General features: G+C 42.4%; 1 long non-coding RNA gene across 2 annotated transcripts; it reads left to right on the top strand.

Annotated features, from left to right (window-relative positions):
- Nucleotides 1-2,675: 2,675 nt before the first annotated feature.
- Nucleotides 2,676-13,464, top strand: LOC123730824 (uncharacterized). 2 transcript variants are annotated; one of them, XR_006762270.1, is made up of 3 exons: nucleotides 2,676-2,721; nucleotides 7,056-7,225; nucleotides 11,651-13,464. It is a non-coding gene; the product is annotated as an uncharacterized lncRNA (long non-coding RNA). The 2 variants fall into 2 exon arrangements; XR_006762269.1 differs by lacking the exon at nucleotides 2,676-2,721 and adding an exon at nucleotides 3,491-4,000.
- Nucleotides 13,465-15,400: the final 1,936 nt, after the last annotated feature.

The following is a 15,400-nucleotide window of genomic DNA, read 5'->3' as shown; positions in this document are numbered from 1 at the left end:
AAGAGGATAATCGAGCAGCAGTGAGGGCTCTTTGATATTGCATGGTACTGTCTTTCCAAGCTAGTTGGAAGACTTTTAATTTGGTGGAGCGCCATTTCCGTTCCAATTTTCTGGAAGCTTGCTTCAGGGCTCGGGTATTGTTTTGTATACCAGGGAGCAAATTTCTTGTGACAAATGTTTTTGGTTTTTAGGGGTGTAACTGCATCGGGGGTATTACGCAAGGTTAAATTTAGATCCTCAGTTAGGTGGTTAACTGATGTCCTTGGGTAGGTTGAGGGGGTTTGGAAGGGCATCTAGGAATCTTTGGGTTGTTTGAGAATTTAGAGCACTACTTTTGATGATCCTTGGTTGAGGTCTGGGCAGATTATTTGTTGCGATTGCAAACGTAATAAAATGGTGGTCCGATAGTCCAGGAATATGATGAAAAACATTTAGATCCACAATATTTATTCCACCGGACAAAACTAAATCCAGGGTATGACCGTGGCAATGAGTAGGTCCGAAAACATGTTGGACAAAACCTACTGAGTCAATGATGGCTCCGAAAGCCTTTTGGAGTGGGTCTGTGGACTTTTCCATGTGAATATTAAAGTCACCAAGAATTTGAATATTATCTGCCATGACTACAAGGTCCGACAGGAATTCAAGGAACTCAGTGACCCATATATAGGGCCCAGGAGGCCTGTAAACAGTAGCTATAAAAAGTGATTGAGTAGGCTGCATAGATTTTATGACTAGAAGGTCCAAAGACAAAAACGCAGTCTTTTTTTAAAATGTATTTTTATTGAAATTTGCTGTCATAAATGTTAGCAACACCTCCGCAGGATGTGCGGGGGGATATGGTCACTAGTATAACCAGGAGGAGAGGCCTCATTTAACACAGTAAATTCATCTTTAAGTCAGGCCAATCACATCAAGATTATGATCAGTGATTAGTTCATTGAGCTTGACTGCCTTGGAAGTGTTAAGTAGTCCTATTTTGAGATGTGAGATATCACAATTCTTTCAATAATGACAGGAATGGAGGAGGTCTTTATTCCACTGAGATTGCTAAAGCGAACACCGCCATGTTAAGTTTTGCTCAATCTAGATCGAGGCACAGACACGGTCTCAATGGGGATAGCTGAGCTGACTACACTGACTGTGCTAGTGGCAGAATGTGGGGATAAGCTAATCTTTTGGGAGAGGCAGAAAACAGTTTTCAACAAGAGATTGAGTTGTGAGACTCTGCTGTAGAGTTCATCGCTCCCCCTAACTGGGAGGGGGCCAGAGATAATTACTCGATGCTGACATCTTTCTAGCTAATTTACACGCAGAAGCTATGTTGCGCTTGCTTGGTGACCTCTGACTGTTTCATCCTGACATCGTTGGTGCCGACATACAGTAGATAACAATATCCTTATACTCTCTATGCTCACCAGTTTTAGCCTTAGCCTGCACCCTCTTCAGATTAGCCTTTACGTCGGTAGCCCTGCCCCCTGGTAAACAGTGTATGATTGCTAGATGATTCTTTTTAACTCTAATATTGCGGGTAATGGAGTCGCCAATGACTAGGGTTTTCAATTTGTCAGAGCTAATGGTGGGAGGCTTCGGCGGCTCAGACCCCGTAACGGGTGGAGGAGGGACCTGAGAAGGCTCGGCCTCTGACTCATTGCTTATTGGGGAGAACCGGTTGGAAGTTTCTGTCCAATAGCATTTCTTTCCAGAAGGCTGCGAGGACTGTGCGGTAGGATTTATACTACTATCTGTACTTACTTGTGGCACAGATGCTGTTTCATCCTTTCCAACACTTAAATTGCTGTTGCCTAATGATTGCATCTGAAGCTGGGCTTGCAACAAGGCTATCCCCAACATAAGGCAATAGTTCTCCTGTATATTATGAGTACAGCGACTGCAATTAGATGGCATAGTGTTAATGTAACTACTTAGCTTCTTCGGCTGGTGGACGTCTCCAGAACCATGTCCAGATAAAGCGTCCGGGGAGAAAAAGTCAAACGAGGAAAAAACTAAGACGTTGGTAAATGTATTACATTTTGATTTTGATTAAACGGTTATTAAATGTAAAAAACTAAAAGGTTGGCAGGTAGCCAAGTAGCAACAAGCAGCACGGAGACAATCAAAAAGTCAAACATGAAGTACCAATGACGAGCAGTCACCTAAATCACAATTATTTGTCCCAAATACAATGCTTTTAGTTTTTAAAATATTTAGGACTAACTTATTCCTTGCCACCCCTTCTGAAACTAACTGCAGCTCTTTGTTAAGTGTTGCAGTAATTTCAGTCGCTGTAATTGCTGACGTGTATAGTGTTGAGTCATCCGCATACATAGACACACTGGCTTTACTCAAAGTTATTAGGTTGTTACTTAAGTTATTTGGCCACTTTAGTTGTGATACAAACCTTATCAAAACATATAGGCCTATCTATGGGCTATGCAACATGAGGTGTGCAACTATGATTTGAAAAAGTCACACAAAAAAAAGCCATGGCTGAGCATCATTCACAAGTGGTAATATATAATTCACAAGTGATAGCCTAATATTATCACCCATCACACTATTCTTGATTTAATATTGTCTGTACATATACTAAATAATATAAGTATGAAATTTGTTTTGATTTAGAATGGACCATTATGATGCACCTGTCTCGATGTCATCTATGCACTTAAATAGCGAATGGAAGATGCTTTTCCAGCGGTTCATTTTCATGCCAGACAGGTAGGCTATACTCCTGTTGTAAAGAGAAGAAATGTGCTTAATATGAGGAAAGTTGAGAAATATATATTGTAGGCCTCAGCTGCTTCAGAGCTTGGAGAAGCCAAATTACCATGACTAAACGGTTGTGTGGAATTTTACTGCCTTAAGAAGGTCACGGTAACAGCCCTACTCGTGACCACCGGTGTGGCGGTAACAGGTAACATGTGGCCAGTCACATTCTGTTAAAGGTCCCCAAAGCACACACATCCCTGGGTCCCTCCTCTTTTCAGTTCGCTGCAGCTAGCGACTGGAAAGGGCTGCAACAAACACACAAACTGGACAGTTTTATCTCAATCTCTTCATTCAAAGACTCAATCATGGACACTCTTACTGACAGTTGTGGCTGCTTTGCATGAGTATTGGTGTCTCTACATTCTTGCCCTTTGTGCTGTTGTCTGTGCCCAATAATGTTTGTACCATGTTTTGTGCTGCTACCATGCTGTGTTGTCATGTGTTGCTGCCTTGCTATGTTGTTGTCTTAGGTCTCTATTTATGTAGTGTTGTGTTGTCTCTCTTATCGTGATGTGTGTTTTGTCATATATTTATATTTTATATTTTTAATCCCAGCCCCCGTCCCCGCAGGAGGCCTTTTGCCTTTTGGTAGGCCGTCATTGTAAATAAGAATGTGTTCTTAACTGACTTGCCTAGCTAAATAAAGGTTAAACAAAAAAAATCCATTGACTAAAAATGCCTCATAAAACTGACCTTATCCCTCCATAAATCCCCAGTTCCACAGTTGTCTCCTACAAGCCCTCTCCGACATTCCCTAAATGCAGTCAGATTCAGATTGTGCCTGACCCCTAAGCAAGCATCTCATCGCTTTCCAGCAAACACTCCAGTTTGCCTTGACACCAGAGGGTCTTCCTTCTCGTTAGCACCCAAACACACTAACACAGCACCCGGGGGGAGATATAGCGCTAGGAGAGACAAAGTTCAACTCAGCCCAGCTTGGCTTTCAACACACTGGGGCTGACAGCTGATTGATTCCAGTGTTGCCATGTGCTCACTGCTGCAACCCTCTGTTGTCTTTCATTTTATCTAGCCTCCGAAGGTCATAAAAGATTCATGCGCAGTGCTTACAGTGTTTGTTAATGTACTTTAGGCAGAGCATTGCAGGGACCGAGAACAACGGTGTGGAGGCTTTATAAATATTTACAATGCCTCCCTTGTTCCCCTCAGATAGACCTGTTTACCAGGACAGTCCTTATAAACACTGTTGTGGAGACAAGATGGCAGCCAGGTGAGACAACTACAAGTAATAAAGAGGGAGGATGCTAAACTAGGGAGAAATATATGCAGTGGTGGAAAAAGTACCCAAATGGCTTACTGTAGTAAAAGTAAAGATACCTTAATAGAAAATGACTCAAGTAAAAGTGAAAGTCACTGTTAATGTCGCGACAGTTCATTTCTGGTAATAGAACAAAATAGTCATCACATAGTAACTTCTGATTTAGCTGTACTTTAATTAATGCAAACACGTGTGTGGTATATGTGTGGTTCGTATATATATACGGTCTCGCTGTTTTACCTTGCAGGGCAAAACAGAGAAGAGAGCGACACATCCTATTGTTCTCTCTTTTATACTCTAACAGAGATAGTTCCTGCTCAATGCTGGCCTGTCAGAGGGAGGAGGAGCGTGGTTTAAACTTGCTCCTCCTGTCGTCGGCGTGTAGGCTGATCCCAGCGTCGTGACGCACTTCCTGTTGCCGGTTGTAGTTCTTCTTGTCTTCAGTTGATTTACTCGCAGTTCATATACTTAATATTGTAGCATAGCTTCCCCAGTATATTATAAAGGTTATGCATACAAATAGTCAGTTCAACCCTAACATCACCCAGTAAAATACTACTTGAGTAAAAGTCTACAAGTATTGGGTTTTAACCCTCCTGTTGTGTTCGTTTCATGTTAATTAATTCTGTGTTCCCGGTCCAAAAAGACCACCCCATTATAGCCGACTATAAATCCATAATAATACATATATTATCACCTAATGTTGTGTTAGATCTTTTTATCAACTTAAGTTCTTGTGAACATTACAAGTTTTGAACTTCTATTTGCTATTTTTATGGCCTGTAAGCCTCATTGAGCTGAGCTCATACAACTCGGTTTTGAGTTTAAAAAAAGCATAATGCATGGATTATTTTGACTATAACAAATACTCAAAATAAACATATTGTGCTATTTATCACAGACTACTTTGTGTCAAAGTTTAACAAGGACTTCCTCCTCCTCACTAGTGTCATGATCAAAGATATGATCAAGAGCCTCACATACAGCATATCGTTTTGTCACGATTCTCTAAAGCTGAACCCAGAAGCAGACCAGGACAAGGTGAGTAAAATGAAGGTGAGTAATTTACAGTCTCGAGGTGAAAATAGAATAATCCAGGAGACGGAGCGGCAGCGGAGGTGAGTTGATGAGAGTGAATAGGCAGATCCAATGATGTCACTGAAACCACCGACGACCAGGCAAGTGAGTTGACTGTTCCGGGAGGATGACTGTAGACAGAGTAAACGGGGGTGAGTAACCGGCAAAAAGTACAGAACACTAACTCTGGTAACATGAGGCTTGATACGCTGACACAACATACTGTTCATTGCTAACAATCCGGCAGGGAATGGATGTCAGGTTAGAGCTTATGAAGAGAAGAGGTGATGATCAGGACCAGGTGTGCAGATGGCTGATGAGATGCAGGTGCGGGTAATTGAGAGATCTCCCGCCTAGCTTCGTCGCCTGGCAACCAGACAGGGTGTGTTCAGAAACCTCAGGAAACAGACTCCAAAACAAAAAAAAGGCAGCTCAGGCAGAAAACAGACTCAGGAAGCGGGATTCCTGACACGTTTGGCCATTGTGCTGCCACAGAATGAATTGTGAGCAAGGCCTCAATAAAGCTTTACCTACCAGAGCTGCTAGAAAAGCTCTATATATTATTGAAACAATGTTGCGATTGTTTGTGAGAATGCCAACAGGTGTGGTTCCCGTGGGGGAAAGATTCTATTGAGGAAAGGTTCCCGTGGGGGTTGCCATGGAAGCCAAGAAGGGGAGTGAGGTGTGTGTGTGTGTGTGTGTGTGTGTGTGTGTGTGCTCAAACACACATGCATGTGAGGATCTGGGAGAGTAAGTGTGTACATCTGATGAATGGGCATGTGCCTGAACTCAATTTTATACACTAATTGTAGTCTCACCCATTCATTTCTAATGACCGGTCATTTTTGATCGGGAACACCACAGGCGTACAAAAGTTAAATAAAACACCCAAAATGTTATGAAAATCATCAAAATGTATTTGGTGTGTTCCGATGCCCTGTGTGGACAAAGTCATGGAACCTTATGACAATCAGATTAAATGAACTACATTTTTCAGAGAGAAAACTTGTAAATTGGTCCAATTCGACTGGAACACAGCAGGAGGGTTAAATATACTTAAGTATCAAAAGTTAAAGTAAAAGTATAAATCATTTCAAATTCCTTATATTAAACCAGACGGCATAGTTTTCTTGTTTTTAAATTTACGGATAGCCAGGAGCACACTCCAACACTCAGACATAATTTACAAATGAAACGTGTGTTTAGTGAGTCCGCCAGATCAGAGGCAGTAGAGATGACCAGGGATGTTCTCTTGATAAGTGAGTGAATTGGACCATATTGCTGTCCTGCCTGAGCATTCAAAATGTAATGAGTGCTTTTGGGTAAAAGTAAATGTTGTAAAAAATATAAATAGTAAAGTAAAGTACAGATACCCCAAAAAACTACTTAAGTAGTACTTTAAAGTATTTTTACTTAAGTACTTTACACTACTGAATACATGGGTGAATAAGTGGGCTACGCCTGACTGTGTGAGGGTGTTTGGCATTGCTGAATTCATACAAAGAAGTCTGGAAATGGCAGTATTCAGTTAACTGTTCTCCTGACTCGGAGCATCATAACCTTATTTGTTTCCCAAATGGTGGGCTCCCGAGTGGCGCAGTGGTCTAAGGCACTGCATCTCAGTGCTAGAGGCGTCACTAAAGACACCCTGGTTTGAATCCAGGCTGTATCACAACCGGCCGTGATTGGGAGTCCCATAGGGTGGCTCACAAATGGCCCAGCATTTGGCCGGTGTAGGCCGTCATTATAAATAAGAATTTGTCCTTAACTGACTTGCCTAGTTAAATAAAGGTTACATTTAAAAAATGACTGGTGTTGCAGTGGGTCGTGGCTTAAGCCAGTATTGTAGCCAATTCAGTGGGAACAGCTTTTCATTATTCTGATCACCTAGGGCCTAGTCCTCCTACTCATCTCAGTTTCTTCATTTCAGAATTGCTGAAGCAGCCCTTTGTGAGATCTGAACTAAGACCCTGCTTTATCGGACACAATCTCATCTCTAATCCACAGCATCAACCTGACACTCAAAAAGTCTGCCTGGGTCTCCTGCTTCTGTTCTGTCCTGTACCAGCTCAGTCCCTGTTGGGCTGCTGGGGAGTTGAAGTGAGTGGGTGTTTAGAATCAGTTCACAATCAGTTCACATTCACTGCATGTTAAACCAGAGAGCTGCCTGCTACACTACCGAGTCAGCAGCGTCAGGGGGATTGGCTCCGCAGCCTCACACAGCTCCTCAAAAGCCGTCTGTCCTCCTCCTACTCCTCAGATCAGTCATCCTTTACCCTGCTGGGCCCACCCGCCTAACCCGCCTAGCCTGCCTGCCAGCGGGAGGAGGGCTGGGTCTCTGAGGACCACTGGCGTGTCTGCCTGAGGCTGTCTCCCTGATTCATGTTTATACGGAGAATTTAAAAAATGAAAAGAAGTGTTCTTCTATCACATCTACCATGCAAATGCTGCTCCTTGGTTTGTCTCCTCCGAGGCAGGCGGTAACCGGGGTGATGAAGTTTGTCTCCTCCGAGGCAGGCGGTAACCGGGGTGATGAAGTGGAAGGTGTGTCACACTGCTTGTGTACAGATGAGAGAGTTATCCATACTGTGTGATCTAGTGGAGGCTGCTGAGGGGAGGACGGCTCATAATATGGACTCATGCAATGGATTCAATGGAATTGCATCAAAGACATGGTTTCCATGTGTTTGATACCATTCCATTGACTCCATTCCAGCCATTAATATGAGTCGTCCTCCCCTCAGCAGCCTCCACTGGTGTGATCTCACTGCTGACGTTCACTGTTGTCAGTAGCTATGCAGACAGGCAGCGGGAGGAGAATGAAAGAATTTAACTAAAACATGGCCTCCAGATAGAAGAAGCTTTTCAGTCAGCTGACAATGAAAATATGAAATCCCCCTCACGTCTTTCAGATGAGTCCATCTGTGTCTCAGTGCTTCAAGCCTCAAACACAATCCATTCTTCCGCCCATTTTGTTGAATTACAGCAACGTGAGTTTTAAAATAGATTCCGAGCCCAGTAGGGAGTTAGCCTGGAGGACCATAAAATAGTTCTAATTCATCAGAGCTATCTTCTATGGCAATGTTCCAAGTATTGTCGCCAAGATTCCTAGAAAACTCAGAAACATCACTAAAGAAAAATAATAGCATGGTAAGCTTTTCAAAGACTATTGGATACTACTTAGAAGATGTAACTGTATTTTTGGAATAATTAATTCTATAACTTATTTAAATGTAAAAGGCTTGGTTAGTACTACTGTTAACTGAATCAACCTTACTCCACTGTGATATACAGTGCATTCGGAAAGTATTCAGACCACTTCACTTTTTCCACATTTGTTACGTTACAACCTTTTTCTAAAATTGATTAAATAAAAAAAATCCTCATCTACACACAATACCCCATAAGGACAAAGCAAAAACTGTTTTTTTGTATGTTGCAAATTTATTTAAAAAATGAAAACAGGAATAGCTTATTTACATAAGTATTCAGACCCTTTGCTATGAGACTCAAAATTTAGCTCAGGTGTATCTTGTTTCCATTGATCATCCTTGAGATGTTTTTACAACTTGATTGGAGTCCATCTGTGGTAAATTAAATTTATTGGACATGATTTGGAAAGACACACACCTGTGTATATAAGGTCCCACAGTTGACAGTGCATGTCAGAGCAAAAACCATGCCATGTGTTCAAAGGAATTGTCCATAGAACTCTGAGACAGGATTGTGTCGCGGAACAGATCTGGGAAAGGGTACCAAAAAATGTCTGCAGCATTGAAGGTCCCAAGAACACAGTGGCCTCCATCATTCTTAAATGGAAGAAATTTGGAACCACCAAGACTCTTCCTAGAGCTGGGCGCCCGACCAAAATGAGCAATCGGGGGAGAAGGGGCTTGGTCAGGGAAATGACCAAGAAGTCTTACAATTTTTTATTTATTTAACCTTTATTCAACTAGGCAAGTCAGTTAAGAACAAATTCTTATTTACAATGATGGCCTACCCCCAGGGTCTGTAGTGACGCCTCTAACACTGCAATGCAGTGCCTTAGATTGCTGAGCCACTCGGGAGGCCTCGATGGTCACTCTGACAGAGCTCTGATAGAGCTTTAAATGTGATATTTCAGTTTTTTTCTTTCTTAAATATACAAAAAAATCTAAAAACCAGTTTTTGCTTTGTCATTATGGGTATTGTGTGTAGATTGATGATGGAGAAAAAAACGATTTTATCAATTTTAGAATAAGGCTGTGACGTAACAAAATGTGGGAAAAAAGTGAAGCGGTCTGAATACTTTCCGAATGCACTGTACATTACACTAACAAGATTGAGAGTGGAATGTCTGTTTTTTTTAGAGTGTGGGGGAATTAATCAATGAATTAAAAAGAGAAAGTTATTGTGGTTTGGCAAAGTTCGGCTCCTTTTAATAGAGGATAATTGAAATTATGCAAATTAAGTCTGTCAGTGAAAATACGACACAGGGAGAAGCCATGCAAATCAGGAAAGCCCCTTAAATACCAGAGAATTTGAATGGTGTTTACACCCGTGGCCCTCATTCCTATCATTATATTGATTAAAATATTAAAGGGAAGGTTTGGGGAAATGGTCACACCAAAAGAGGTGAGAGTAGGCCTCTTTCACACCGAAAGCAGTGAGAGGAGCAGGCCTCTTTCTTTCATGAAGTTGAAGATTTGATGCTTCCACGGCTGCAACTTCAGAGTACTCCCCCCCCCCCCCCTCCACCTCATGAATCAGGCTGCTTATAAAAGTGAATCATGCCATCATGATTGTGCAGATTAGTACAGCTACTGTGAGGCTGAGACAGAGCCAAGGTATAAAACTGAGAGAACGTGTGCAAATGTTCCATAAGTCATATTTGTATTGGGTATCATTTGACACCCCCATAACACATCGATAGTACACATTCAACAATGGAATAGTATCCAAGACTTTAACAGCAGTTAGAGAAAGGGCCTATCATTCTTCACATAACTGTAGGATATTTACCCTGTCTTTTGATTCCTTGTGATGATGGTGGACCGAGCCTGGTCCCAGATCTATTTGTGCTGTCCTGCTAACTCCTATGGTCATTATCATGCCATGCCAAACACGCGAAACGACCATAGGAGTTGGCTATACCGAACAAACAGACCTGGGACAAGGCTAGATACTGGTAGCTTGCTGCAGGGATTTGTTACGGTCCCTGTGCAGATGTCGGTTGTGATTACGCCTCTGGTTAACATGAAGACGGTCCACTTAGTGATCGAAACCACTGCAGATCGGTGAGCAGTAAATATGTAATTATGTATTCCTCCTCCGCTCTAACACAATATGATTAGCTACAGGGCAGGGTGTGTGTGTTTGTGTGTTTGGCATTCAGCTGAGCAGCCAGCTGAGCTTGATATAGAGGATCTCAGGAAGGTTAATGAATGTTCAACATTAGTCCCAGGGAGTTGGTCCACTGTTCTGGATAGAGCTCAGTGTGAATAGGATGAACCCTTGATGGGCAGGTCTGTGCAGTCATTTACAGAGGGGTGAAGGGATGCTGAGGGCCACATGGTTGGGGATTATCTTGAACAGTGGGAATCACATCATTGGCTGGTTTTATGGACACAGATTAATCTCAGTCCTAGACTAGAAGGCATGTTCAATGGAGATTCTCCATTTAAAGTGCTTCTTAGTCCAAGACTATGCTTAACCTGCTTCTGGAATTATTTTAAAGAAGAATCAGCTATGGGGAGTCAAAATCCTAAAACAGCTATATATAACGTAAACAGTTCTGCACCAGAAGCCAGTATTTATGAGAGTAGGTAAAAAAAAAACATGTTAACCATGAGAAGCCCTTTAATAACAATAACACAACTAATGTTCCAACAATCATACTCAGAAGAGTATTCAGGAGACTGGGTGTCAGGGAAGTGAGATAAAGACATGGGGAGACAGGGAGAGAGGCAGAGTGACAGTGACAGAGAGAAACAGGGAGAGAGCAACAGTGAGAGAGAGAGGCAGAGAGAGACAGGGTACATCTCTATATGCAACATGGCTGAGTTGGAATGAGTAAATCTCCATATACAACATGTTAGACCTTTGCCTCTCTCCTTAAAAACAAATCCATCTAGCCATCTACTTTTTCCTGCTAAAACTTAAGAAAGGTAAAGGCTAATACAGCAGAGTAGCAGTAGTAGAGTCTATACTAGCTCTATACACACCTCTCCTACAATCACTGTTGCCCTCTTACAGTCCCCTCTTCGTCTTTCACTCTCCCAAGGGTTGCTTTCCTGTCTCTCTCTTTCTCCAACAAGAGTTGCTTTCCCGGTCCCAAAAAATACCTCACTCAACTAGAAATGAAACATCTTCTGAGTGGCACCTCCAATTCAACTTGGGCTGTAGTTTGATTGAAAATGTGGGTTGTGGTGCCAGGGGCTGCTATTTGATTAGGTGAGAATATAACACTGGTTACCCAGATAGATGTGGGTGCTGCTGTATTGTAATGTCACCAGCAAATGACAAATGTTACTCTGGACTTTTCAGTGATATGCCTGCCCACCGGCATCTAGCAAGAGGAGCCACCGAGATGCCTGAGTGATGGGATGCAGAGTATTAATCAAAAGGCTTGACTTCAGTAGACTGAACACACCGATATTCCCCAACATCCATATAACTGAGAGACGTGGTTCTACAAGGCCTTGTGCCCCCCATTCCCGAAAAGTACAGGGGGTATCCATATAATATGTAGACCTTGAATAATGACACAGTGCGAGACCCAGATTCAGATGGTTAGTCTGATATTTATTAGAATACAAGGGGCAGGCAATAGGCAGGTCGAAGACAGGAAGAAGTTCATTAACCAGGTCGAGTCCGAAAGGTACAGAGGGGTGGGCAGACTGAATGGTCAGACAGACGGGCTCAGTGTCAGGCCAGGCAGAACAGGTCAGAACTGGGAGGGCTAGAAAAATCAAGAGCACAGGGGGAAACACGCTGATAGGCTTGACCAGACGAAATGGCAACAGACTGAGAACACAGGTATAAATACACTGGGGATAATTGGGAAGATGGTCGACACCTGGAGGGGGTGGAGACCAGCACAAAGACAGGTGAAACAGATCAGGATGACACCTTGGTAACATACAATAGATTATAATCAATGGTTTTGAATAATGATGCTATCAAAATAATGATTTACTAAACCTAATTGCAGCTGCTTTGGGAGTGTCACACCCTGATCTGTTTCACCTGTATGTGTGCTTGTCTCCACCACCTCCATGTGTCGCCCATCTTCCCCAGTGTATTTATACCTGTGTTCTCTGTCTGTCACCAGTTTGTTTTGTTTCATCAAACCTACCAGTGTTTTTTCTGTGTGTCTGTCTTGCACTAGTTCGTTTTCCCAGCTTTCCCTGGTTTTTGACCATCCTGCCTGCCGTTCTGTACCTTTCGGACTCTGTTCTGGATTACTGACCTCTGCCTGCCCTTGACCTATCGTTTGCCTGCCCCCGTTTCTGTAATAAACTTTTATTACTTCGAAATTGTCTGCATCTGGGTCTTCTCCTGAGGCGTGACAGGGAGATGTATAAACTTAAACAAAAAAGAGAACTGAACAACATTCACTGGGGTAGTGGGTTTATAACCATTGTACTATCAGATGTACATTTCCTTTCACTAGGGTCTTGTGTGCAAGTTTGTCGTGTGACTGTTAAATGGGCTCTTTAGTATGCATGTCAAAGGAAATTAGTGTGCATTTCTCATCCCTGTCCTCCATGGGTGTTGCATTACAAGGCACTGTCCTCAAAACTGCCAGAATCAATTAATATGAATAATGAATGTAGAGCAACTTGAGTTACCCTGTGAAGCATAGAACCTTCTCCTGGCTCCTACCATTGTTCTCACATCACTTGAATTTAGCAGAAGAGGATCCTCAGCTAATTATTTAGCAAAATAGGGGTCAGAAGATTTGTTGTCTTGGTATGACATTCAAATAGTTCAAATATAGGCTACCATACATGTGGTGGATGGAGAGAATGTTCTCCTCCACTTATAAGAGAACTTTCTTAGTCCATTTTGCAACAGAAATGTCTATTGTATATCCCATTCTCCCAGGTGGACGTACACATACAGTACTGTATATACACATACAGAAGTAGGGGTCAGAACCAGGGACAGACTGGACCAGTTTTGGGGTTAAAGGGCACAATGGCGGTAGTTAGCTCATGGGATTTTAAAGGACCCTCCAGATTCCCCCATCAGCTTGGGGATTCAAACCGGCAACCGCAGATAATCTTTGTGTCATTTAGTCAAACTCTGGTCCCCACGTTGGTATGAGGAACAGTCCACTGATACTCCATCAAGATTACCCCTCCACTCTGGTCCGCGTTGTATGAGGAACAGTCCACTGATACTCATCAAGAACCCCTGGTTGGTAGAGGAACAGTCCACTGATATCCATCAAGATTACCCCCTCCCCACTCTGGTCCCTGCGTTTGTATGAGGAACAGTCCACTGATACTCCATCAAGATTACCCCCCCTCCCCACTCTGGTCCCCGCGTTGGTATGAGGAACAGTCCACTGATACTCCATCAAGATTACCCCCCCTCCCCACTCTGGTCCCCGCGTTGGTATGAGGGACAGTCCACTGATACTCCAAGCTTTAGGTTATAACTATCAAAATATACAAGGAAGTGACATCTAGTGTTATGCCTCAAAATTATCAAGCAATTTTATCTACTGACATAGAACGTAATGTTTATATGTATAGACTTGATCATATTACAATATGTCATTTACTTGGACATTTCTAAATGTACTGAATAATAATTTGCAGAACACTTCACTTTCACTGGTTACCAACATTACATGTTTGATAGACTATACATAGTGTGTGACTTTTCTGTTTCCGTTAGTCAGCACCTCAAATACTTTTTGGGTATGTGTCCACTCTATTTGTTTATAAGGACGCTTCACCATAATCTTGTTTTCTCATCAACACCCCCCTCTTCTGGTAAAATTATTTTACTACAACATTATACTTTGTCAGGTCTCAATATGTTCAAAACTATTCTCTACCCTAAGGTTCCATCTAGTGGATAGAAATACTACCTACATATGGTCTAGTGCAGTGGTTCTCAACCAAGGCTACTAGGACCCCTGGGGGTACATGGTCTATTTCCAATTTGTAAGTCGCTCTGGATAAGAGCATCTGCTAAATGACTTAAATGTAAATGTCTATCCACAGGGGGTACTTGAGAAGACTCATGAGACCATAGGCTTACTGGTAAAATGCACATGAAAGGGTACTTCAGGGGTACTCCAGGCAGAGCAGAATTCAGTTAGTGGTACAGTAACCGAAAAATGTCGGGAACCACTGGTCTAGTACATAAAAGAGGAAACATACTTTCAAGGTTGAACATACTTTCAAAGTGAAAGATAGTTCATTTTTAGACCTTATGTATGAAATGTCTCTGATTTCTTGATTAAAATGTTTCCGCTTTAGAGTTAAAGTATTTTTTAAGCCAGCAGGTCAACTTCAAAACCTTAGGCTAGAGAAGAGTTCTGAACATATTTAGGCCTGATAAAGTATACTGTTGTAGTAAAATAATTTGACCAGAAGAGGGGCTCCCGAGTGGCGCAGCGGTCTATGGCACTGCATCTCAGTGCTAGAGGCGTCACTACAGACCCTGCTTCGATTCCAGGCTGTATCACAACCGGCTGTGATTGGAAGTCCCATAGGGCAGCCCACAATTGGCCCAGCATCGTCCGGGTTTGGCCGTCATTGTAAATAAGAATTTGTTCTTAAGTGACTTTCCTGGTTAAATAAAAACACATGGCTGCATCATCCTCCAATAATTGCTATGTCACCCCCCAACAATTTCAAGTTGTGCTCTTGCAGCCATACTGGGCTGGCACATTTCCTTCTGGTGTTTCCAGCTCTTATATAAGAAATCTCATACCCTGCTGATCTACATACTTAGAAATAAAGTAGGCAAGGCACTGTATCCACCACTAGATGGCAATGGTGTGGAGCTGTGCAGCTGTGACTGAACAGCCTAAATGAACTCAACAAAATGTGAATACATGAACTTGATAGGCTTATTGAAGCAAAAGGTATCTATCTAGTCAAGCTAGTTGCAACATGACAACTAGGCCTATGTAAAAACTAAATATCCCAAGCTCTTTGTATAGGCTGCAAAACTGTCTTTGTGTAGGTCCTGAATCAACTTTAATCAAAACGACCACATCACACTCAGTTATATTACCTTCTAGGTAGGAGGAAGGACTGGAATGTATCT

This window comes from Salmo salar, chromosome ssa26 (genome assembly GCF_905237065.1).
Source record: "Salmo salar chromosome ssa26, Ssal_v3.1, whole genome shotgun sequence".
Taxonomy (NCBI): Eukaryota; Metazoa; Chordata; class Actinopteri; order Salmoniformes; family Salmonidae; genus Salmo; species Salmo salar.
Note: the sequence above shows the minus strand (reverse complement) of the source record. Positions and strands in the feature narration are given on the sequence as shown.